Here is a 24,617-nt window from a genome sequence, read left to right on the forward strand (position 1 = left end):
GAGCTGTCTGTCCGCCGTCGGAAGCAGAGCACTCGGCAACTTAGGCGGGTCTTAACTCTTAACGACCCTAGGAGCAAGCGAGCTAACTCTTGCCTTTGTTTCACTCTTTAAATATGGAGGAGGGGTCCCCCACCCGGTCTTTTCTTTTAAAACGAAAGCATCTCTTCTCTTCTGGATGCTATACTCTTTTCAAACTGGGGGGGGGGGGAGGGGGAGGCGATACCACAAAACCTGCTTTTGAATTTCCTACTTTCTTCCTCTTGCTAAATAAAAGATCAACGGGCTGCGGCGCCCTCTTGCGGTAGCACAAGCGTCATAACACTCCGCTTCTCATGGAGACTGAGTGCTGTGGCCTGTAAAGAGCAGCTGAATCTGCGAGCGCCAGTCAACCGTCTTTACATCCTGAGAATGGTGAAGGGCGATCGTAGCACAGGCTGGCGATGCAGCTTCGAGGAGCTGAAACTCAGAGGGGACACACATATGCGTACCTAATCATGTCATACCTTCTCTCTACTCTGGAGCACGCAAATTGATAATAGAAATATGAGTGACCAGCTTTTGCTAGTGGACATTTCTGGCAGGAATCCCAGAGGGAAGGACTTGTAAGAGTACGTGTTTTCTGGGTGGGAACGTCACAAACTTCCTTTTATAGGTGAAACTCGGAAAATTAGAATATCCTGGAAAAGTTCATTTATTTCAGTAATTCAACTTAAAAGGTGAAACTAAATTGAGATGACTCATGACATGCAAAGCGAGATATGTCAAGCCTTTATTTGTTATAATTGTGATGATCATGGCATACAGCTAATGAAAACCCCAAATTAACAATCTCAGAAAATTAGAATATTAAATGAAATCAGCAAAACAAGGATTGCAAATAGAGCAATATTGGACCTCTGAGAAGTAGAAGCATGCATATGTACTCAGTACTTGGTTTGGGCCCCTTTTGCATCAATTACTGCCTCAATGCAGTGTGGCATGGATGCTATCAGCCTGTGGCACTGCTGAGATGTTATGGAAGACCAGGATGCTTCAATAGTAGCCTTCAGCTCTTCTGTATTGCTCGGTCTCATGTCTCTCATCTTTCTCTTGGCAATGCCCCATAGATTCTCTATGGGGTTCAGGTCAGACGAGTTTGCTGGCCAATCAAGCACAGTAATCCCATGGGCATTGATCCAGGTTTTGGTACTTTTGGCAGTGTGGGCAGGTGCCAAAGTCCTGCTGGAAAATGAGGTCAGCATCCCCATGAATGTCCGTCTGCGGAAGGAAGCACGAAGCGCTCCAAAATCTCCTTGTAGATGGCTGTGTTGACCCTGGACAGTGGACCAACACCAGCTGATCACATGGCTCCCCAAATCTCTTTTCTGATGAGAACAGCTTTTGCATCTCATTTGGAAACCAAGGACCCAGAATCTGGAGGAAGAATGGGGAGGCACAAAATGCCAGATGCTTGAAGTCCAGTGTGAAGTTTCCACAGTCTATGTTGATTTGGGGAGCCATGTCATCAGCTGGTGTTCGTCCACCATACCTGCCTTCTAGATAACCACCTGCCCACAGGGTGGCGCTGCATGGCAGCTTCCTCTTCTTCCTTACTCTCAGGGTTGCCCTCGCGTTCTCAGGCATGGCCAGGAAAGGTGCATGAACACTCATCCGTCAGCTCAGCTAGTTGGATCTGGGATGAACTCCTGACCAGTGTGGCTTTTAGAGTGATCTAAATGTCACGTGGACTGACAAATCCTCAGAAGTGTGACAGAATTTAGGTAAATTAACAGGGGCAGACTTATCACGAAACATGTGACAAAGTCACTTGGACATCAACACCCAGAACATGTGTTATTTTCCTGCAACATGTGCCATGTTGCCCCCATACATCCTGCTGCACACAAGCAGCTTAACAAAGCAGAGTTCTAGTCAACTGCAGAAGAATTTTTACATCAGGTGTAACTGAAACATACAAGGACTCTCTTACAAGAAAATGTTCCATGCTTCGGGTAATGATCGTAGAACACAGATGTTCATACATTTCAAGACAATGGGTTCTATCCAATGATCATTCTACCCAGAGTAGACCTGTTGAAATGGATAGGCATGACTAACTTAAGTCCATTAATTTCAATGGGTATACCACATTCAATGGGTATAACCAGCGTTTCTTTCTCTTCCGTCCCAAGCTCTAGAATGAGAAATTAAGCCTTTGACCCTGCTCTGTAGTCATCACAGCAAGGAAGCAACACGTCTTCAGAGAAAACCTGAGTGCTGACTTGAAATAATTAATCCTAATGGGAACCATCCCATTGATGGGACATCTCAGGTGAGCACAAACTAATTCCATTGCATACTAAGCTGTCACATAATAAAGAGGTCTTCTGGATTCATTGATAGCTTTAAACCATCACTAACTACAGTTCTTTCCTTCCACCATTCACATTATCATATGCGTGTTTATTTGGAAGTAATGTTACACTGTGGCTGGTAATGATTTGTTGTTGTTTAGTCGTTTAGTCATGTCCGACTCTTCGTGACCCCATGGACCAGAGCACGTCAGGCACTTCTGTCTTCCACTGCCTCCCACAGTTTGGTCAAACTCATGCTGGTAGCTTCGATAACACTATCCAACCATCTCGTCCTCTGTCATCCCCTTCTCCTTGTGCCCTCCATCTTTCCCAACATCAGGGTCTTTTCCAGGGAGTCTTCTCTTCTCATGAGGTGGCCAAAGTATTGGAGTCTCAGCTTCAGGATCTGCCCTTCCAGTGAGCACTCAGGGCTGATTTCTTTAAGAATGGAGAGGTTATATCTGGTAATGATTATTCTCTAGTAAGTGTGCCTAGGATTGCAACTTTAGTTGCTGATCTATTCCTGGAAAACCCTTTGCTCTGTTGAGGGAGAGGAGTCATGGTTTATTTATTTACTATGTCTGATCTCCCCCTTTCTAAACCCATATTTTAGGTACTAAAATATAAGACTTTGGGGTACTTTACATCGAAAATTTAAAGGATTACTTAGAATCATAGAATTGGACGGGACCGTGAGGATCATCTAGTCCAGCCCCCTACAATGCAGGAATATGTAGCTGGATCAAACCTGCAACCTTGCTATTATCAGCAATATGTTCTAACCAACTGAGCTGGTAAACTGGTTTCTTCTTGGTTATCCATCACAGAAAATAATTCAGTCGCCTTCAGGATAAGGTCTCCACAGGTCAGTAGCAAAGGAAAGGTTTACTACTTCTAACAGAAACATGATGTATATGTTTGGTGCAAAGCTCTTAGTTATTTAGGATAAGAGGAAAAAATATATAAGTAATTGTCTCAGTCACTACCACCCCTTCGAAATTATTATCAGGTTGCTTTTGGCATCAGCAAGTACCTATTGTAAACCCCTGTAATATAAAATAAGATGCACTGTAGATTAATGAATCTTATGAAATATATTTGTTGCCTGCTTCAGATGTAGCTTTGATAATTCAAACTGAATTCTGTTTACAAAATTATGGTACTCTTGATTGTCCCAGTGCCATCAGTGTGAAAGGCTAAACTCAGGTCCATAGCCAGATTATTTATGGTGAGGCCCAAGCAAACACTGTGAGGTGAGAAGTGTTATAGGTCTGTGTGGAACAGTAAGCACTCTGATATGTTTAATGGTGTATGCTCTATTAAATCATTTTAATAACATTTACATTTTAATAAAATGTAAAAAATGCCAACTGTTTGTCAGTCAGCCTAGTACCTTTAGTACTGCATAACCTCAGAGAACTGGGAGTAGCTTTATTTCTTCCTAACTGAGCAATTGCAGATGTACTTTTATTTCTCTTTAAGAAGGCAAGAGATCAGGGCTTGTAATGGATGTAATGGAAAACCATGGCTTCCTGCAACAAAAAAATGAAATGCAGTGAGCCTTAGACTTACAGGTTTCCCTTCTCCACTCCTCCTCTTTTGGTTCAATGAGTAGGAGATTAAAAACTTTTATTTTTAATTTAAGTTAGCCACGGTTCTTTATGCTGTCTGAACTCAAGGAACAGTGGTTTGTTTAAACTCCTGTGGTGGGTAAAAGAAGTAGGAAGTGAACATGTTTTCAGGATGCAACTCTTAAGATGAATATACATTCCTCTTTACAAAAGCCTTTCATCTGAATAGGACAACAGCTCCCACAAGCTTTTCCTCTCCCCTCCCTGAATTCAAAACCTGCTTGTCAGAGCCACCCGAGGTCCCAGCTCACAAGAGACCAAAATCCAGTCCAAGTTATATACAAAAGGTTTTATTGAAGAACATTGTTGTCGTTACATCCAAGCTCCGTGGCTCAGCATCTGTTACCCTTAGATGTTTGAAGTCCCCTCTGAGTCAGTCCCGCCCCTGCACCAGCTTAAGAGGCTTGTACTGCTCCACCTTTTCCTCTCCTTCCTTTTCCGCAGGGTCTTCCTGCCCCCCTGTGCTCCCTCCCTTCGGGACTCCCCCGAGGCTGAGTCTTCTGACGCCTGCTCCCCCCTCCTTCGTGCTTTGGGACCAGGCTCCTCCTCAGGGCTCTCCTCATTTCCGCGCGCCTCCACATTTGAACTTGGCACGCGTACGTTGCCTCTGACCTTCCTTTCAACCGTTACGCTACTCTCGGTACTACACTCCTCCCCTTCCGGCAGGACGTTCTGCTCCGAACTCCTTCCCCTCTCTGCTCCCTGTTCTGCTCCTTCTGACACACTGGTAACTCCACCCCCTTCACTCCATTCCGACGGAGAGGCCGGTCCCGATCTCCAACCCCCACTGGGGATTCCCTCTTCGTTCCCCTGCTTCTGACTGCTTCCCTCTCTACTGCCCCTTGGCCTGACCAGGGGGGCTCCCTTTTGGGAATCCTCGGATTCACTTGACGGACTCACTGACAACCTCGGGTCATCGTCGTCCTCTTCCTCGTCACCCTGGGACCCCTCCCCCTCGCTCTCTGTCCCTGAAACCCTGACACTGCTCTTCATGAAATGTCAAGAACCATCTCAGAATCCAATACACAAAGCAGGCACAATTAGAGCAGTGATGCTTCTGAATACCAGTTACTGGAAACCATGGAAGGGGAGAGTGCTCTTGAACTCAAATCCTGCTTGTGGGTTTCCTACAAGCATTTGGTTGGCCACTGTGAGAACAGGATGCTGGACCAGATGGGCCATTGACCTGATCCTGCATGCTTTCTTATGGTGTAGTGGTTAAGAGCGGTGGACTCGTAATCTGGGGAACCGGGTTCGCGTCTCCGCTCCTCCACATGCAGCTGCTGGGTGACCTTGGGCCAGTCACACTTCTCTGAAGTCTCTCAGCCCCACTCACCTCACAGAGAGTTTGTTGTGGGGCAGGAAGGAAAAGGAGAATGTTAGCCGCTTTGAGACTCCTGAAGGGGAGTGAAAGGCGGGATATCAAATCCAAACTCTTCTTCTTCTTCTTTGAATGGAATCATGCCCCAAATCTACTCCTACTTCCCCCTGCACAGCTTCTACTACAGGGTTGTCAAGTACTACGGTAATCTGGAGGATGATACTGTCAAATGTATTTAATTACCAAATGAAGCTGCAGCTGCCCTGGCTCCCAACATTTTATTCCATCATTCCAGGCATTGCCTATTGCTCCAGCCAGCAGGACAGGTTAAACTAGATATGGTGTTTGCCTCTGGACACTGAGTGACAGAGGGAGCGGCAAAATAAGGAGAATGAAACCCACAGAATGATTAGTTGCATTGGGGTGTGTGTGTGTGTGTGTGTGTGTGTGTGTGTGTGTGTAAAACATTCTGTAATGCTCAAAGCATTCAGACCCGACCCTGTCTGATGGTAGTAGACAAGGCTGTCATGTAAGCCCAGACTGCCTGCCTGAGGTCATTTTTTTTGTCTGCTTCATAGCAGTAAAAAGCTGTGTTTTTCAAAAGTGGCACCGAACAGCTGCAACAGGCAGTATTAAAGAGAGAGATTTCACAATGAGATTCCTGAGCATGGTTTACCCAGACTTCAAGAGCAAGCAAAAATGTAATACACATTCAAAGTAAATCTCTGTATGATCTTTGGTGGTTTTTCATCTAACAGCAAATCTCACTTTGTAATATTTCCCTTTGGAATACCTATCCTGATAGATCCCTCTGCCCTCCAGAAATGTGAGCTTCTGACTCATCTCTCCTAGGCATTAACTCTCTGAGGTGTGATTCAGGTGGAGAGTGCCATTGTATGGTTTAGTTACTAGGTGGCTCTGGACATAGTTGTATCTGGGTGGAGTCACGGCTTTCCTATCGCTGTTCTCTTTGTGTTTACAAGAGCCAATAAAGTTCTTGTCCAGCTTCCTCATTAATATATCCTCCATGCCTTCTGGTACCCTGCAATGTGTAAGCCAGCTCTTCCCTGGGGTTTGGCAATGCTAATGTGAGAAGTAGGCTATGATACTGGCTCCACCAAAATAATCAATTTCATTCATATGTTACCAGAATTGTGGAAACACACATTGACTCTCATGCTTGTTCAGGGAATGTATGTTTTTGGCCTAGCTCCAGCAGCAACTCAACAAGTAAGGTCCTTTTAGAGCAGGGATGGGGAACCAAATATTGTGGAGCTCCAACTCCCATGATCCCTGACCATTGGTCATCCTGGCTGGAGATGATGGGAGTTGGAGTCCACCAACTTCCAGAAGGCACATATTCCCCACTCTTATCTCTAGGTAAAGGTAAAGGGACCTCTGACTAATAGGTCCAGTCATGGCCGACTCTGGGGTTGCAGCTCTCATCTCGCTTTATTGGCCGAGGGAGCCGGCGTAAAGCTTCCGGGTCATGTGGCCAGCATGACTAAGCCGCTTCTGGCAAATCAGAGCAGCACATGGAAATACTGTTTACCGTCCTGCAGGAGCGGTACCTATTTATCTACTTGCACTTTGATGTGCTTTCGAACTGCTAGGTTGGCAGGAGCAGGGACCGAGCAACGGGAGCTCACCCCGTCGCGGGGATTCGAACCGCCGACCTTCTGATCGGCAAGTCCTAGGCTCAGTGGTTTAACCCACAGTGCCACTTGCGTCCCCACTCTTATCTCTAAAGCTTGTATTTCTCCGTAATATCTGACTCAGGAGTGGCCATGCGTAACTTGAGCCCATGTCCAGATGCTGTAATGGGTTGGAGAAGGGCCAGTTAATTGAGATTGAAGCCTGGTCATATGGAGACTCTGTGTGAGAGGGGTTTCGGAGTCTGAGAATTTGAAAATTTGCATGTTCAGGATATGGTTACCCTACCTCTTAAATAACAGGTAGAGTTTTGGGGTGTTCCTGAATTCATCATGGCCACTAGAGGCCTAGGTGGTCAGTGGCAAGGAGCACTTAACATCCAGCTTTGGTTGTTATGTGAACTGCACCATTTCTTTTTACATTGAGATTGCTAGACTACTATAATGCTCTCTACATGGGGCTGCAATTAAAGATAGTTCAGAGACTTCAAATGATACAGAATGCAGCCACTAGGATGGTTGTGGTAGCCAAACATTCAGAACATATAACTCCAATTTCTGTGACCTGTTTGTTTCCCTGCCTATTTATTTATGGGCTCAATATGAAGTACTGGTATTGATATTAAAATTACTAAATAGTTTGGGACCAGGTTAACTGAAGGTTATCTGACACTTGCCCGCATGCCAACCTGGCCAAGCTCCAAGAACAGCATCTGGGGCTCTGCTTGCAGGCCCACTGTCAAGCTCCATCAGACTGGTGATAAGAGACAGGGCCTTTTTACTCGTGTCCCCATATATTTGTAATTATTTTAGAAAAGCAGAACATATGGCTACTGCTTTGTTGGTTTTTAAACATACTTTCAAACTTGTTTCAAACTGTTTTCTATTAAAAGTGCTGTGAGTTGGGTTTTAAACTGCTGTTGCTTTTAGTTTTGCAACTGGATTCTTTTATTTAAATTTAATAATAATAATAATAATAATAATAATAATAATAATAATAATAATTTATTATTTGTACCCCGCCCATCTGGCTGGGTTTCCCCAGCCACTCTGGGTGGCTTCCAACAGAGATAAAAAATACACTAAAATGTCACATATTAAAAACTTCCCTGAACAGGGCTGCCTTCAGATGTCTTCTGAATGTCAGGTAGTTGTCCATCGCCTTGACATCCGATGGGAGGGCATTCCACAGGGCGGGCGCCACCACCGAGAAGGCCCTCTGACTGGTTCCCTGCAACTTGGCCTCTCGCAGTGAGGGAACCGCCAGAAGGCCCTCGGAGCTGGACCTCAGTGTCCGGGCAGAACGATGGGGGAGGAGACGCTCCTTCAGATATACTGGACCAAGGCCATTTAGGGCTTTAAAGGTCAGCACCAACACTTTGAATTGTGGTCGGGAAACGTACTGGGAGCCAATGTAGGTCTTTCAAGACCGGTGTTATATGGTCTCGGCGGCCGCTCCCAGTCACCAGTCTAGCTGCCGCATTCTGGATTAGTTGTAGTTTCCGGGTCACCTTCAAAGGTAGCCCCACGTAGAGCGCATTGCAGTAGTCCAAGCGGGAGATAACCAGAGCATGTACCACTCTGGCGAGACAGTCCGCAGGCAGATAGGGTCTCAGCCTACGTACCAGATGGAGCTGGTAAACAGCTGCCCTGGATACAGATTTGATCTGTGCCTCCATGGACAGCTGTGAGTCCAAAATGACTCCCAGGCTGCGCACCTGGTCCTTCAGGGGCACAGTTACCCCATTCAGGACCAGGGAATCCTCCACACCTGCCCGCCTCCTATCCCCCAAAAACAGTACTTCTGTCTTGTCAGGATTCAACCTCAATCTGTTAGCCGCCATCCATCCCCCAACCGCTTCCAGACACTCACACAGGACCTTTACCGCCTTCACTGGTTCTGATTTAAAAGAGAGGTAGAGCTGGGTATCATCTGCATACTGATGAACACCCAGCCCAAACCTCCTGATGATCCCTCCCAGCGGCTGCATGTAGATGTTGAAAAGCATGGGGGAGAGGACAGAATCCTGAGGCACCCCACAAGTGAGCGGCCAGGGGTCTGAACACTCATCCCCCCCCCACCACTTTCTGAACACGGCCCAGGAGGAAGGAGCGGAACCACTGTATGACAGTGCCCCCAGCTCCCAGCCCCTCAAGACGGTCCAGAAGGATGTCATGGTCGATGGTATCAAACGCCGCTGAGAGATCCAGCAGAACTAGGAAACAGCTCTCACCTTTGTCCCTAGCCCGCCGGAGATCATCAACCAGTGCGACCAAGGCAGTTTCAGTCCCATGCTGAGGCCTGAATCCCGACTGGAAGGGATCCAAATGGTCCGCTTCTTCCAGGCGTGCCTGGAGTTTGTTTTGTTTTATGATCTTAATTTTCTTATGTAAGTCATATTAGGAGACTTGTCCTGAAAGGCAGCTCATAAGTACAGTACTGAAAATAAACGACTAAGGCTGCAATCCTAACCCTACTTACCTTAGAAGCAAGACCCTTATATTCAATAGCACATACATCTGAGCAGACATGGTTAGGATTGTGGTGTAAATAACTACCGTAAATAAAAGTACCTCTCTTGATAATTATGGTTGTAAATAACTGCTTTCATTTTTGACACCTCAAGCTTAAATTTTTATTTTATCACTCTGGCGGTTGTTGCTGTCATCAGTTACAAGAGTTTAGTGTGCAATATTTTGACAGCACAGTGAAGGAAAATGTTGTCAAACTTTGACACCTTTCTCCCTGTTAGATCCAAAAACCTTTGATTGCATTTAATGTAGCTATAAATCTTCTGAAATACTTATATGTCTCTTTTATGATGTGGGTAAACTCTGAGGTAGGAGCAGAGTGGCTGATAACCTTCTGGAAAAGACACGTGTTTACGTGAATATTTTCTTTTGCATATTTAACAATGTGGAAACACATTAAAAGGCAGAAATATTTTCTCAAAATGAAGTAATTACTCTCCCCAGCTTATTGATTTTAATAATGAAAAAAAAGCCCTATTAACACAAATACACATCTTCAAATATGACAAACCAAGCATAGAAAAGCAAGAAAAAGAAAAGGTGGATTTGGGGGGTGGGGGTGAAATATATATATTTTTTGCCTTGGAAAAATCTTACTCACTTAGAAAAATATGTCCCATAGCTGTGGACCTTTAGCTCCATAAATCTAGGTCTGATCGGGTCATTTGGTGTATAATTATCTCAATCTGAAAGTAAGCTAAAATATTAGTATATAAGCTGCTTAGTGTCGTAGTACTGTACACATTTGCTGGGCAATTAAAGCAGAAATATAGTGCATTCCTAACTCCTGCTCCATGCTGCTGAAGGAGCTTAGGATGGCAGCCATTTGTTCAGTTTCACCAGTGGGGAGGGCTTGGCTATGTTGTGACTACTCCGCGCTGCCCCCAAGAGGATGGGAATCTACCATTATTTTGGGACATGGCAAGGTGACAATAGCTTTGAATCCACTGGATCCAAAGTCTAGAAGATGTCCTATGGGCCCTGATCCTTGGGGCCCTCTGTTGCACCAGACTGGAGCTGGCACAGAAAAAGGGGTGAACGCTGTCCCTTTCCTTCCTCCCTCATCCAGGTTTTTAAAAGCAGATCTTCTAACTGCACAAATTTTAGCCCCCGAGTTCATACCATTAGCCTGCTCTAATAAAAAAGTACCAGTACTTCTTTACTTACAAGTAAATGCCTCTGTGCTTTGATCTTGGCCAGGAGCCTGGATATAAAGAGGAAATGAACAAGACATACAAAGCAGTCACATCAGAATATGGATTCCAATGGCTAGCGTTAGATACAGTCAAGAACAACAGAGAAATAACATATGGAACAATCCCATTTCTAAATATATCTTAAGGCGACCTTTATTTTGCAGGCAAGACTCTGTTTTGTATATGTGCTGCCGAAGAGAGCACGTAAGACTCTGTTTTGCAAGTACAGTATTCACATGTGGACTGCATGTAAATCCGAGCTGTTATTTTATTTTTCTATTGACTTCTTGAAACATGGAAGTGTCTAATTATTAACTGGTTACTAGTCAGCATGTTCTTTGATACTTGACTTCCTTATGAAAATACAAGCCTTTATGAGTTAATAGCCACATAGTGAGGAACCAAATTGCAAACAAATGATTACCAAACCACAGAGACCAGTCTTTTCAAAAGAAGAAATACGTGAAGACTGGTGGTAAAATATGTAAAAGGAAGTTCTTTGTGACACCCACTGTTAGCTAACAAGCAAATCCTGTAGGAGCTGCCATGCTAAATGAAAATAGTTTCCTTTACACTGTAGTTCTAATTACATTTACTTGGAAGTTAATTCCATAAGCAACCCTGTTTACATTGGAGGTGACTGTGTACATTATGGTACAATGCTCTTCCAAAAATTATATTTTAAAATATTTTTAAGCTGCCTTATAGGACAATGCCCCCTGAAGGTCCTAATTGGATAAAAGGTGGGTGGAGGTAGTAGTAGTAATAATAATAATAATAATAATAATAATAATGCTTGACCACACCCTTGAACAATAATCAACATTTAATTATAAATCAAAATCAATCAACACTGAAAAACAAAGTAAAGCTTAACCAGGAGAGTAAAAACTCTGAAACAGCGGCCCAAAGAAAATAGTCCTAATTAAAAAACAGTTCAAACAGTTGGGCCTTCCATTCCAGACCTTCTGAAACATGCATAGGCAAACTTGGCCCTCCAGATGTTTTGGGACTACAGCTCCCATCATCCCTAGCTAACAGGACCAGTGGTCAGGGATGATGGGAATTGTAGTCCCAAAACATCTGGAGGGCCGAGTTTGACTATGCCTGTTCTGAAATATCTCTTGGGAGGGAGTTCCGTAAAGTAGGAACCATCACTGGAAAGGCCCTGTATATAATTTATGTCCTGATACACGAAGTCTACATATAGATATACATAATCTGCATAATATACATAATTTGATAGGGTGTACTCATCAAATGTAGAAAACCAGCAATGTAGAAAACTAGGAACCACATGGCATTGGTATAATAATTTTCCCCCATGCTGCAGTTGATTGGATCTTAGGTAAAGATGCTTGGACATAAGTATATCTTAGATTTTAAGCATGAAATCAGTTATTCAGACAGTTTATCAGGTACTTGCTTTTTTAAAAAAACAAAGAAGCCTGAGATTTGTTTTGTGTGTGTTTATTATTTAAAATGTGGTTTTGTAAGAGAAGGAATCAGTAAAGTCTGAGCGTATGTTTCTTTGCTCTTTTGATGTTTCTGTTTCAATGTGAGAGATGTGTAACTGTGTCTGCGCGTTATTACCAAACAACAGAGCAGAACTCATTGCGAACTTGCCAAATGAAACATTTGTAGCACAAATATAATAGGAACTGGGTGACTGCTGGATTTTACCTGCTGCATTGGAACTGTGAAGTCTGGTTTTGCCATCAGAATGAGATCCGTCATCTGGCAGTGATTAGCTGCATGACTACTTTTGGGTTGCTATTCTGGTTGGTTCTTTTGACTAACAAGCAAGTAATGGTCTGGAGCAAGGCTTTGCCACCATCAAGTAAAAGGGTAATTGGGCTGCAGATTTCAAAACCAGAGGGGAAGCATAGATTTGAACCTAGTCAAAAACATCTCCATTGGCTGCTTTTATAAGCTTCTAGGGAAAAACCAAAAACTGCTCTCTCTCTGCCTTTCCTTTCAGCTTGGCATGCAGAGAACACAGCTCAGATCGTGTCCATTAAAAGTGGGTTTTCTGGCTTGGATAGGACAATCAGTTCTAAATGACTAATATTTTTACTCCCAGCTGCTGGCTCTTATGATTCCCTTGTGCATCACTCCTCATGTGGATCAGCCACTCTAGTTTGGTGAGCTGCATGGCATGAATGGCTTCAAGAAAATTATTCTCAGACTAGTTTCTATTTATGAGGTCACAGCATGTGGTTTTTTAAAGTGGAGGACTAGAGATCTTGGGCCCAACACAAAAGACCCAGGACTCAGGAGCTCTTGGACAACTGTTCATCACACCCTGTTGGAATCCATTCCATGGCTAGTGTTATAAGAAAAAACTGCTCCTTTTCCCTTGTGGGGTATCCAAGAGCCCATATAGAGTCCTTAAGTAGGTAGGAGAAAATAACAGAGGCCAACCAGAGAATACTGAGAAGCAAAGCAGCTAGTAAGCCTGATCTTTATTAAACTGTTGCAACAGGGTCCTCACTCACCACATGCAGGAGGGAGGAGGAATCCAGAACGATGGTGTGCAAGCCCTTATGTAGACTTTTGAAACTGCCCCCCTGTAGCTCAAGACCAACCCCCCAAAACATCATACATACATCACAGGAGGAGGTGGTCTACAGCAGAAATCCTGTCTGCCAGAATATCTGTTAATGGTCACTGATTGCTTTACCTGGGCAGCCTAGCCATTCTTTTTTGATGGTAAATACTTCAGTTCCTGAATCCAGTTCACAGGCTCACCCTATTCATACACAAATTAAGACAGGTAAGCAAAAGACAATGGAGAGACTTTCCCATTTCCTTCCTCCCTGCAGAGAAATATTTGAGGTCATTTTGGGAGAGTCAAAATGGATTGGGAGGGTCAAAATGGCTTCAGGATTGTTCTCCTGTACTTATTTCAGACGCGTTGTTTATATACTTACGTATGTGTTTGCCTTGTAATTTATGAACATTTAATTTATTTTGAGACCCTAAATTCTTATAACACTAGGATGAAATATGTTGCCAAATCCATAACTGGACACTACATTTATCAGGAGGGCCAAAAAATTGTTGCAAGCTTTTGAGTTCTCAGTAACTCTTCATAAGGCAAGATGATACACAAAGTGGAGAGAAGATTAAAACCTTTAAAAAAAAGGACAAAATTTGGCTGCATGTCATGTTGTAGCCATGAGGTCATCTTGTAAATGCACTTGCAAGATGAAGATTACAGGCTGGATAAGTCCCTCCCAGGCGCTACAGATATCAAGTTAGACACCTAGGATCCTGCGATAAAGAAACAAAGACTGATCCCCATATCGGAGAAATTCAAGTCTAGGTTGTAACAGAGATCTATGGCTATAGATGAAACACATACAGTATTTCCCTTTCTAATGCAATATACTGTGTGTATGTTTGCACCTAGATGGATAATGTTAGATAGGTAGTTAGATATAAGATCTGTTTCTTCAGCACAGAAGAATCTCTGCATTGCTATTCTCAGTCAGCTTGATTTTTACAAATCTTTACACATTTAATGACCATTCAGACTTAGATGCCCTTCTGTACTGCACATTTTATGGGTTTACTTCACAGAAAAGCCACATAGTTATTGAACAGAGTCTTCATGAATCAATCTGCTAGTGTGCAATTCAAGCTGCAGTAAAACAAGCCTCCTTCATATGTTAACAATTGTGGGTTTGATGCATAAAAGCATGACACATTGCTTGCATTCGTTTCCTAAGTATTTTATTCCCATTGAGTTCACCTACAACAAAACTTCATTTCACTCTGAAATTCATTAAGCTCTTGTTTCTCTCCAAAAGCTATTTTCTAGCAGGGAAGAGTTTCCTGCTTAAAATGTGGAAATGCTCCCCCACTCCATTTCAAAGGATCAGCAAGGTATATGAGTGAAATATCTCCTAATTTAAATCTTGTCTTGTCTAGGTTCTCAGTCCAACATTCTTGGAATAGAGAGATGGGTCTAATGTTCTTCTTGGGAATAAACATGCACACCAATCTACAGTGGTACCTTGGTTTAATAACAGCTTAATTTATGAACAACTTGGATTAAGAACGCTGTAAGCTCAGAAGTAGGTGTTTTGGTTTGTGAACTTTGCCTTGGAAGCAGAACATGTTCCACTTCCTGTTGAGTGCGTTCCATTGGTAAATTGAGTCCCTTGCTGCTATGAGAAAGCACACCTTGGTTTAAGAACGCTTTGGTTTAAGAACGGACTTCTGGAACGGATCAAGTTCTTAAACCAAGGTACTGTGTCTGTCTAAAGAAGAATATAATTTAATCCAGTGATAACCAGGATGGGGAAGTTAAAACTATGCACTTAGCATTTGATCCATAGCTATGGTTTCAGGTGAATCCAAAAGGTCCCAGACTCAGCTGTTTGCTGAGACAAAGGAAATCAGGATGCACATCTTCACACTCATTCAATACCAGGAACCTGCAATGATCAAAATGAACTCTAGAGCTCTGAGTTACCAATAGGATAGTGAAAAAGGTTATAATCATCACCATCATTTGTATGCCACTTTCCACAAAACTGTGTCCAAAGTGGCTTATAAAATTTACTACTACTACTACTATACTGCACTATACCCAGAGGTCTCAGGGCGGTTCACATACCAAATACATGTTAATAAATGTTGCAATTCAAAAACATATTGGGGAAAATAAAATTATACATATAATGTCAATAAATACAGAAAATAAATCCATGCAATATCACATAAAACATTATATAATATAATACAAATAAACTAACTTAATTTAACAGGTTAGAATGAAGCAGGAGAGAGAATAATGCCCAACACAGAAATCAAATGGTAATATACGGAGCTGGGAAGGGCCATTGTCCCCAAAGGACATTCCACAGAAGCTCACCACAATTAGCTTACATGCATTGGGCAGTAGCTGTGCCTCTCACTAGGTCACTGAATAAATGCACCGTTGAAAGGCAGCAGCAAGAAAACTGGTCAGGCAACAAGAAAGATTTTGAGCATGTCATAGATACAAATATGAAACAGATGTAACACAAATCAGTACAGTGGTGTTGAACACACTGAAGTTATGAACTGAAAAGGATTGTGCACCCAGGACAGAAATGTGTGTGTGAATTTTGCCTTGCTGACGGTGGTCCTGTAGCAGTTGCTCTTGCTGTAGAAGCAAGATACCTTCGAAACTGAACTGATGAAGAGGCAAGGCTTTTTACAAAATGAACAACTTGTCTCCTCAGCAACGGGAACTGCTCTATGTTTGTGATGCTACTGCCCAATGCATACTGATTGTGATCTATATGCACAACATGAACTATATGGAAAGGTCTGTTAATGAAACTCACATGTCCCACCCTTGATTCTCCTTGTTGTTGTAGTTTAGTCATGTCCGACTCTTTGTGACCCCATGGACCAAAGCATGCCAGGCACTCCTGTCTTCCACTGCCTTCCACAGTTTGCTCAAACTCATGTTAATAGCTTGGAGAACACTGTCCAACCATCTCGTCCCCTTCTTCTTATGCCCTCCATCTTTCCCAACATCATGGTCTTTTCCAGGGAGTCTTCTCTTCTCATGCAGTGGAGCCTCAGCTTCAGGATCTGTCCTTCCTGTGAGCAAGAGGAAGAGTTTGGACTTGATGTCCTGCCTTTCGCTCCCCTTAAGGAGTCTCAAAGCAGCTAATAATATCTTTTCCTTTCCTGCCCCACAACAAACACTCTGTGAGGTGAGTGAGGCTGAGAGACTTCAGAGAAGTGTGACTAGCCCAAAGTCACCCAGCAGCTGCATGTGGGGGAGTGGGGAAGCGAACCTGGTTCACCAGATTACGAGTCCACAGCTCTTAACCACTACACCATGTTGGCTCCCTACATTTAGTCAAATCATGTAGCCTTTTGAAATTGTAGCTATGGCATCCAGACCCCCTCAAAGTGCCAAAATTGGTATTTCAGAGTGCATGAATGTACACACAAGCACATACGCACACTCTGACACATATGTATAGACAGTGTTCTGTTTCAGAACTACTATATGATCTATTCTAAAACAAAAACATTTTGCCAATGAGAATGAAACATTTTGGGCTATTTTTTTCTGACAAAGTTTGAACAGTTTGTTATGAAATTTATGAGGAACCATATTTTCCATTAAGAAAGTGTTTTCAATCATGCATTTCAGTCTGTCACACACAAGTGTAAGAAATAAAGCAAAGCTCATTTGAAGATTACGGAAGTCTGTATTGGCATTGCTTTTCACCATTTAATAATTTACATCTTTGGAAATGGTGAGAAAATACTCTGATTTATTCCATTTCATATTTTTCCCAAGGCCAGAGGCTAAATGAGGTAGAATACCAAGGTGTAAGCAAAGGCAGGGAATTGCATTAGGCCACAAGGGCTGATCTCACACTCTTGATGTCTAGAGGTTCATTTTTTCTATTTTTAAGGGAAAAGAACACAAACATATTTTCTATACAATTTATTTTTCAAAAATGTGGTGAAAACATACCTACAGGGCTCAATTAACATGCCGTGGGTAAACATTCATACAAAACACACGCTCACACACCTGTCTGAAGACTTTCATGTGGCAACCTGAGTGCCTGGTTTGAAAAAGAAAAATGGAAGATTTAATTGATTATGACATGGGCTGGATTTAGCCACAGGCGGAATATATTTGGTAAGGAAATGGGACCATGTGTAGAAACACAAGTTGTCACAAACTGATCATGCCAAGAAATTTCATGAGAGTTTTTGGGAAGGGGGGTGGTGGAATTCATTTATTCAAAAGATGACTGACTCATAGCATATTTCCTGGAAACACTTTTTTTTTGTATAATTTTGTATTTTTAAATGAGTATGTTGGGATTGCTTTGTAAACAAAATGAAGGGTATATAATTATTAGTAAAGTATATTACCATGTGCTACCATGACATTACCCCACTCTTTGCAAAGAGTGCCCTTTTAAAGGTGTGGCAAAGGTGGGAATTATTGTTGTTTTTGTTTTTATTATGGATTTTGTGTTTTTTATATTGTATGAACATAAATATTCATTTATGTTGTGAACAGCCCAGAAATCTACAGTTATATGGCAGTATACGAATAGTAATGGTAGTGGTGGTAGCAGTAGCAGCAGCAGTAATAATAATAATAATCATCATCATCATCATCATCTCCAGTGTAACTCAAGACGGCTTACAGAGTATTGCAATTGTTGGGATGTAACTCAGCCTGCACTGGAGGCTGATGTACCTGCATGCAAAAGAGAAGATAAAAGAGAGGAACCTCCCAGTTTCCTAGACTGTCCTTTAAGCTATGCCGACCTTTCCTCAGATGCTAGACTGATACTCTTAGGGACACATCCAAACCATCCATTTAAAACACTCTTATACCACCTTAAAGTCATAGCTCCTCCCAAAGAATACAGGGAACTGTAGTTTGTTAAGGGTGCTGAGAGTGTTTAGGAGACTGTTAACGAACTACAGTTCCCAGGTTTCCAAACCCCCCAAGTGTCCCTATTTTCCAGGGATGCCCCTGATTGAGAGAAGCTGTCCCAGTTTCTGATTTGATCCCGAAATGTCCCACTTTTCCTTAGGATGTACCTATTTTCATTGGAGAAATGTTGGAGGGTATGGTGTTATCCAACCCCTAAGCCATCTGAAGGCAATCCTGTATAGGGAAGTTTTTTAAAATGTTTAATGATGTTTTTATATATGTTGAAAGCTGCCCAGAGTGGCTGGGGCAGCCCAGTAAGATGTGTGGGGTAAAGGTAAAGGTACTCCTGACTGTTAGGTCCAGTAGCGGATGACACTGGGGTTGCGGCGCTCATCTCACTTTACTGGCTGAGGGAGCCAACGTTTGTCCACAGACAGTTTTTCTGGGTCATGTTGCGAACCAGAGCAGCACATGGAAATGCTGTTTACCTTCCCGCTGGAGTGGTACCTATTTATCTACTTGCACTTGATGTGCTTTCGAACTGCTAGGTGGGCAGGAGCTGGGACCAAACAATGAGAGCTCACCCTGTCGCGGGGATTCGAACCGCGACCTTCTGATCAGCAAGCCCAAGAGGCTCAGTGGTTTAGACCACAGCGCCACCTGTGTCATTGTCATTATGGAACGGCATGTTCCCTATTTTCATTGGAGAAATGTTGGAGGGGAGGGGATACTTTGGGAGAAGCCATGACCCTTAAAGTGTTATAAGTGTGTTTTAAATGTGACTAAGCACTCACTGATAACCTTATCCTCCATGAATTTGTATGTTTCCTTTTTAAAACCATGTGGATTGGTAGCCATCTTGCTGCACTAAATTCTATAGTAAGTATGTGCTGTGTGAAGAAGTACTTCTTTTCTGTCCTGAGTCTCTCCAGCTTTACTCGATTATTCCAGGTTCAGTATTATGAAAGGTAGAGACAAGCTCTTCTGTCATGTACTCACAAACTTCTGTCATGTACTTACTTTCTTTAACACATCACTGCCACCTAACATCCTCTATTATGAATAGTGAAGCATAGCAGCTTCCTGGGGTGGGGACTGATAATAATCAGGATCACAGCACATGGCCAGCGGATGGGGCTTTACCCTGATTAAAATGGCTACTTTGAAGCTGCTATTCTCATTGAAAGGAAATCCATCGCCAGTACCAATAGGGGATTTTCTCTGATTTCAAAATGGCAGCTTCAAATGAACCATCAACATCAGGACCACTTAAACTCCTATTTCCACGCGTGCTGCAATCCCAATAATTTGCAGCCCTACCCCCGCGCCCCCCCACCCTGCTGCTATTTGCCTTTTAAATAATGTGCATGCTAAAGGCAAAGTTGCTTTTCACATCATGTTTACAAGTGACAGATTTGGGGGTTCTGTTGAAGGGCAGTAATTTATATGTGTATGTATGCGTGCATGCCATCATGGGGGTTTGCGTTTCTGTCTCAGATACAATAAATGTCTTAAAGGTACCCTGCCCGTATAGGCCAGTCTTGACAGACTCTAGGGTTGTGCGCTCATCTCACTCTAGAGGCCGGGAGCCAGCGCTGTCCGCAGACACTTCCGGGTCATGTGGCCAGCGTGACGAAGCTGCTCTGGCGAACTGGCACCAGAGCAGCACACAGAACGCCGTTTACCTTCCCGCCAGTAAGCGGTCCCTATTTATCTACTTGCACCCGGGTGGTGCTTTCGAACTGCTAGGTTGGCAGGTGCTGGGACCAAGCGACGGGAGCGCACCCCGCGGCGGGGATTCAAACCGATGACCTTTCGATCGACAAGTGCTAGGCGTGAGGCTTTAGCCCACAGCGCCACCCACATCCCCAATAAGTGTCTTGGGACATCATTATTTACATGTAATCTTGTGCACTTTCACATTCTGTATGCCAAATCATTGGATCTGAAAAGCTTCCTAACAATTTTATCCATGTGCTTGAATGGGGCCTCCTTCACAGTGGGTGAGTGTGAAAGGCACAGGCAGGGAGGAACACATTTACCTGGGATGATGTCCCATTACACTCAGTAAGTCTTACTTCTGAGCAGGAGTGCCTGAGACTGAGTTGTTAGTTGTGTTAGTTGGTAAGGAATGCTGGTTAGAATTTCTTTTATTAACCTTGGGGTCCCTTTTTGAGACACCCTTCTGAAACACATGCAATGGTACCTCGGCTTAAGAACTTAATTCGTTCTGGAGGTCCATTCTTAACCTGAAACTGTTCTTAACCTGAAGCACCACTTTAGCTAATGGGGCCTGCCGCTGCCACTCAGCCGCTGCCGCACAATTTCTGTTCTCATCCTGAAGCAAATTTCTTAACCCAAGGTACTATTTCTGGGTTAGCGGAGTCTGAAACCTGAAGCGTCTGTAACCTGAAGCTTCTTTAGCCTGAGGTACCACTGTAATGTGCTATTCTCTATCTGTGAATGTAGCCAGAGCAAACCCCTTGCATGACTGATAGCAGGTTTGTAGCATTGTAGCAATCTAACAATGCCCTGAAAATATATGGAGGAGGGAAAAGAAGTGGAGGTTCTGTGTCTTCCTTATTTCTGCTGGAAACAGTGATAGAAACAAGTGTCATCAGATTGTTTGTTTGGTTTATTTATTTATTAAAAAATTTACATACCATTGTATCATTAAAAATATATCACACAGTGATATATTTTTACTTTTTTTGAAACAAAAAAAAATCATTAAAAGTTTTTTAAAAGTTTAAAATAAAAAGAAATTAAAAGCTAATATCAATATACTATTATGGGGGGTACTTTAATTGCCTGCATGGGCCTGGCAGGATTGGATTTTTTTCAGCAGACATTTAAGGGTTGGGACAGGAGTCACCTGCTGAATCTTTATTCGTCGGGCCAGTGGAGTGTAGTCAGTCGATTAGGGGAACTAGGCCAGTTCCCTAAATGTTTCCGGTAAATTAAGAGTAAAGGTAAAGGTAAAGGGACCTCTGACCATTAGGTCCAGTCGTGACCGACTCTGGGGTTGTGGCGTTCATCTCGCTTTATTGGCCAAGGGAGCCGGCATACAGCTTCTGGGTCATGTGGCCAGCATGACTTAGCCGCTTCTGGTGAACCAGAGCAGCACACAGAAATGCTGTTTACCTTCCCGCTGGAGTGGTACCTATTTATCTACTTGCACTTTGATGTGCTTCCGAACTGCTAGGTGGGCAGCAGGGACCGAGCAACGGGAACTCACCCTGTTGTGGGGATTCGAACCACCGACCTTCTGATCGGCAAGCCCTAGGCTCTGTGGTTTAACCCACAGCGCCACCCGTGCCTGTAAATTAAGAGTATGAAAATATAAAAGCCTGGTACCTCCTTCCCAAAGCCTGGGAATCTTCTGCCCAGATTTGGGAGGGAGGCGTGATGCTCACATGCAACATCTGGATGTTGTGACATTGCCCCCTCCCCATGCCCTCACATGCTGGTGCCTCTAGCCCTAACTTCACTGCAATTGAAGTTTCACTGCAAGCTGCTGGGCGGGGTGTTCTACAGGAATGGGCTGATGACACTAAAGGCTTAATTTCACATTGTTGTCAAATGAGCCTCACCAACTTGGGGAACATTTATGGGCTGATGACAAGAGTCTGTGGGCAGGATTTTTAAAATTAGTGATGCAAAACTAGATCCATGAAGCAATTATCAACAAAGCACAAGGAGGGGGGGTCGGGGAGAGAGAACAGTGAACAACCAGCCGTGGTATGAAATGCTGGAAGCTTCAATGCACATACACTGCATAAAATGGATTTGGGAAACTTGGGGGTTTCTAAAGGATGCACAAAGAGTCCCCACACTCCCTCCCTTTCTTTCATTCAAATACTGAAGGTTCTAAATACTGTAGCTTCTTCTGACTTTTGCCTCTAGAGGGAGGTATAGGACTCTTCTTTAGCCTTCTAGGCCTTTTCGAACTTTAGCAACTAAAGGACAGGGAGATGAAGATTGGTTCAGTCAAAGTTGAATTATGTCCCATTCATTTCAGAAGGAGAACTGAGGTTAAATATTTCCCACTGAAATTAATGGGATTTGGAAATGCCTGACTTTGGCTTGATTGTGTCCTGAGTAATAAGAAACAACAAACAGTATTAAGAAGCATTTAAGCATTAAAAGAGGTGCAGCAACAAATCCAGTATTGTAAGATTATTGCTCTCAGAGTTAAGTATTAGGTAAAATTAGGCTAAAATCCTAAACTTTCTTACCAGGGAGTAAACCTCGCTAAATTTAGTGGTACTTAACTTCTGTGTAAACACACTGCAATGTTAAGATTTTAGAATCTACTAAGTAATAACAGCCTGTATAATAACATAATACACAATGACACTTACCTGGAAATAAGCCCAGTTAAACTCAATTAGGATTGCAGTGTTAGGAGACATTTTCCCCATTATCTGGAAAAATTAAGTTACAGATAGGTAGCCATGTTGGTCTGCCATAGTCAAAACAAAAAAAAATTCTTCCAGTAGCACCTTAAAGACCAACTAAGTTAGTTCTTGGTATGAGCTTTCGTGTGCATGCACACTTCTTCAGATACGAAATTAAGTTAGAATGATATATATTCTATTGCATTAATCCTGTATAGGAAACACATTTAGGAGGAAGATAATATTTTGAATAGGGAAACAAGTGATACTTTATGTCATTTAATATGCTTTAACTAATATTTCATCTATTAATTTTAGTACATTTGTTGAAGTGTTGCTCTTCCCAGTCACAACACTGGAAACCAAAAGCAGCTTAACTTCTTGCAGAGTTGTTGGATAAAATACTGTTATCGCTCCATAGCTGAAAGGCAGGCACCCCCAAACTCGGCCCTCCAGATGTTTTGGGACTACAACTTCCATCATCCCTAGCTAACAGGACCAGTGGTCAGGGATGATGGGAATTGTAGTCCCAAAACATCTGGAGGGCCAAGTTTGGGGGTGCCTGCTGAAAGGGCTATGGACTTCCTACTTTATAGATAGAAGTGAAGACAAACAAAAATAGGGTAATGGCCTGGAATATTCCTGATAGAACCAAAGATCCAATCCGACTTTAGCAACTTTTGGGTGATTCAATCATATTCAGCTAGAGTTTCAAGTGAAGTTCAATACAAGTTGAAGCCTGCACACATACACTCAAGCCTACATTCAAATCCCATATTCTCAATCATCTGTCTCCCCAGTTGATACCATCTCTATATTCATGTGCTTATAAAAGTATTATGCAGGCATTATACTTCTGGTGTTCATGAACACAGAAGAGAGGGGTGGGACCAAACCTGAGATCACACACTTGCAGCTAGACTTTTCCACATGTACAGTAGGAGGGTCCTTTGTGCTTATAGTTATTTGCGTACAGGGCCAGATTTAGGTTTCGTGAGGCCCTCAGCTACTGAAGGTAATGGGGCCCTTTATATGTCCAGTTGTCCGTTGGCAACAACAAATTGTCGATGTTTTTTTGTGTTGAATATATGCTAAACAGAAATGAGAAAACCATTGATATTTTAGGGAGCAGGCTAGCAGGCTACTTACATCATAGGAGCCTACACAACACAAAACACTGTTGCTGTGTGTAGGTTTTGTTTTATTTGCTTTTTATATATTCCCCATGGATATTGCCTCTTGTGCAGCCATTTAGAATGTGTAAACTTAGCTGCCTAGAAAATTTGAAAAGGCAGGCGCCAGCGTAGTTTGAATCTTGGTCCTTAGATAGCCTTGGGGTCTGGCGGGCTTCTGGGCTAGATGTCTCGGGAAACCAGATTTTGCTCCTGTATTTGCTTGCTAAACTGGAGTCATCTGGCCATAGCCTTGCGTTTAGATCACCCACCAACAGCACTTTTACCCTTGGATAATCCAAAATCAGCCATTTAACAAAGGTTTCTAATCTTTTCCACTTGTGTTTTTTATCTTATATTATGGAAATGTACATCCAGTTTTTTCCCTTTAATTTTTTTGCCCCCCCCCCCCGAGTGGGACCCTAAGCTATAGCTTGTTTAGCTTATATGTAAATCCAGCACTGTTTGTGTGTAGCCTTCCATGGGATCTGAAGCTCCCAAATGCATAAAAGTGGTTAAAGGGTGTGTGTGGCATGGGGGAGGGGCTACTCCCCCCCCTTTGCTCCCATGTTCATCAGCACCACAGCCAGAACACCCACAAAATGGTTATATAATCTCCAGGTTTATGTATTTTCTATATTCATGTATTCAGTATAAGGAAGCTGCCTTAGACCAGGTCAGATAATTTGCACATCTTAACCTAGTATTGTCTGCTGTGACTGGCAGCTCCCTGGCATCTCAGGCAGAGGGTTCTCATTATCACCTGCTACCTCATCCTTTTATTTTGAGATACCAAGGATGAAGATGGGACCTGGTCCTTTCACTCTCTACTTGTTTGACATTATGTATGGACAGAACTGTGGGAGGCGATTGCCAGGGAGTCACTGAGCAAGCCAGGTCCCAGTGATAGAGCATGAGCTGGGATGAAGTAGGATAATCTCTTTTGAAGTTCTC

General features: G+C 43.0%; 1 protein-coding gene across 1 annotated transcript in view; it reads left to right on the plus strand.

Moving 5' to 3' along the window:
• The first annotated feature begins 1,971 nt into the window (after positions 1–1,971).
• NKX2-8 (NK2 homeobox 8) overlaps positions 1,972–24,617 on the plus strand; it is a 54,245-nt gene continuing 31,599 nt past the window's right edge. The window contains exon 1 of the mRNA XM_083741947.1: positions 1,972–2,311. The gene's annotated coding sequence lies outside the window, so the exon portion shown is untranslated. The remainder of the gene's footprint in view (positions 2,312–24,617) is intronic.

This window comes from Podarcis gaigeae (genome assembly GCF_964106915.1).
Source record: "Podarcis gaigeae genome assembly, chromosome: 1".
Classification (NCBI taxonomy): domain Eukaryota; kingdom Metazoa; phylum Chordata; class Lepidosauria; order Squamata; family Lacertidae; genus Podarcis; species Podarcis gaigeae.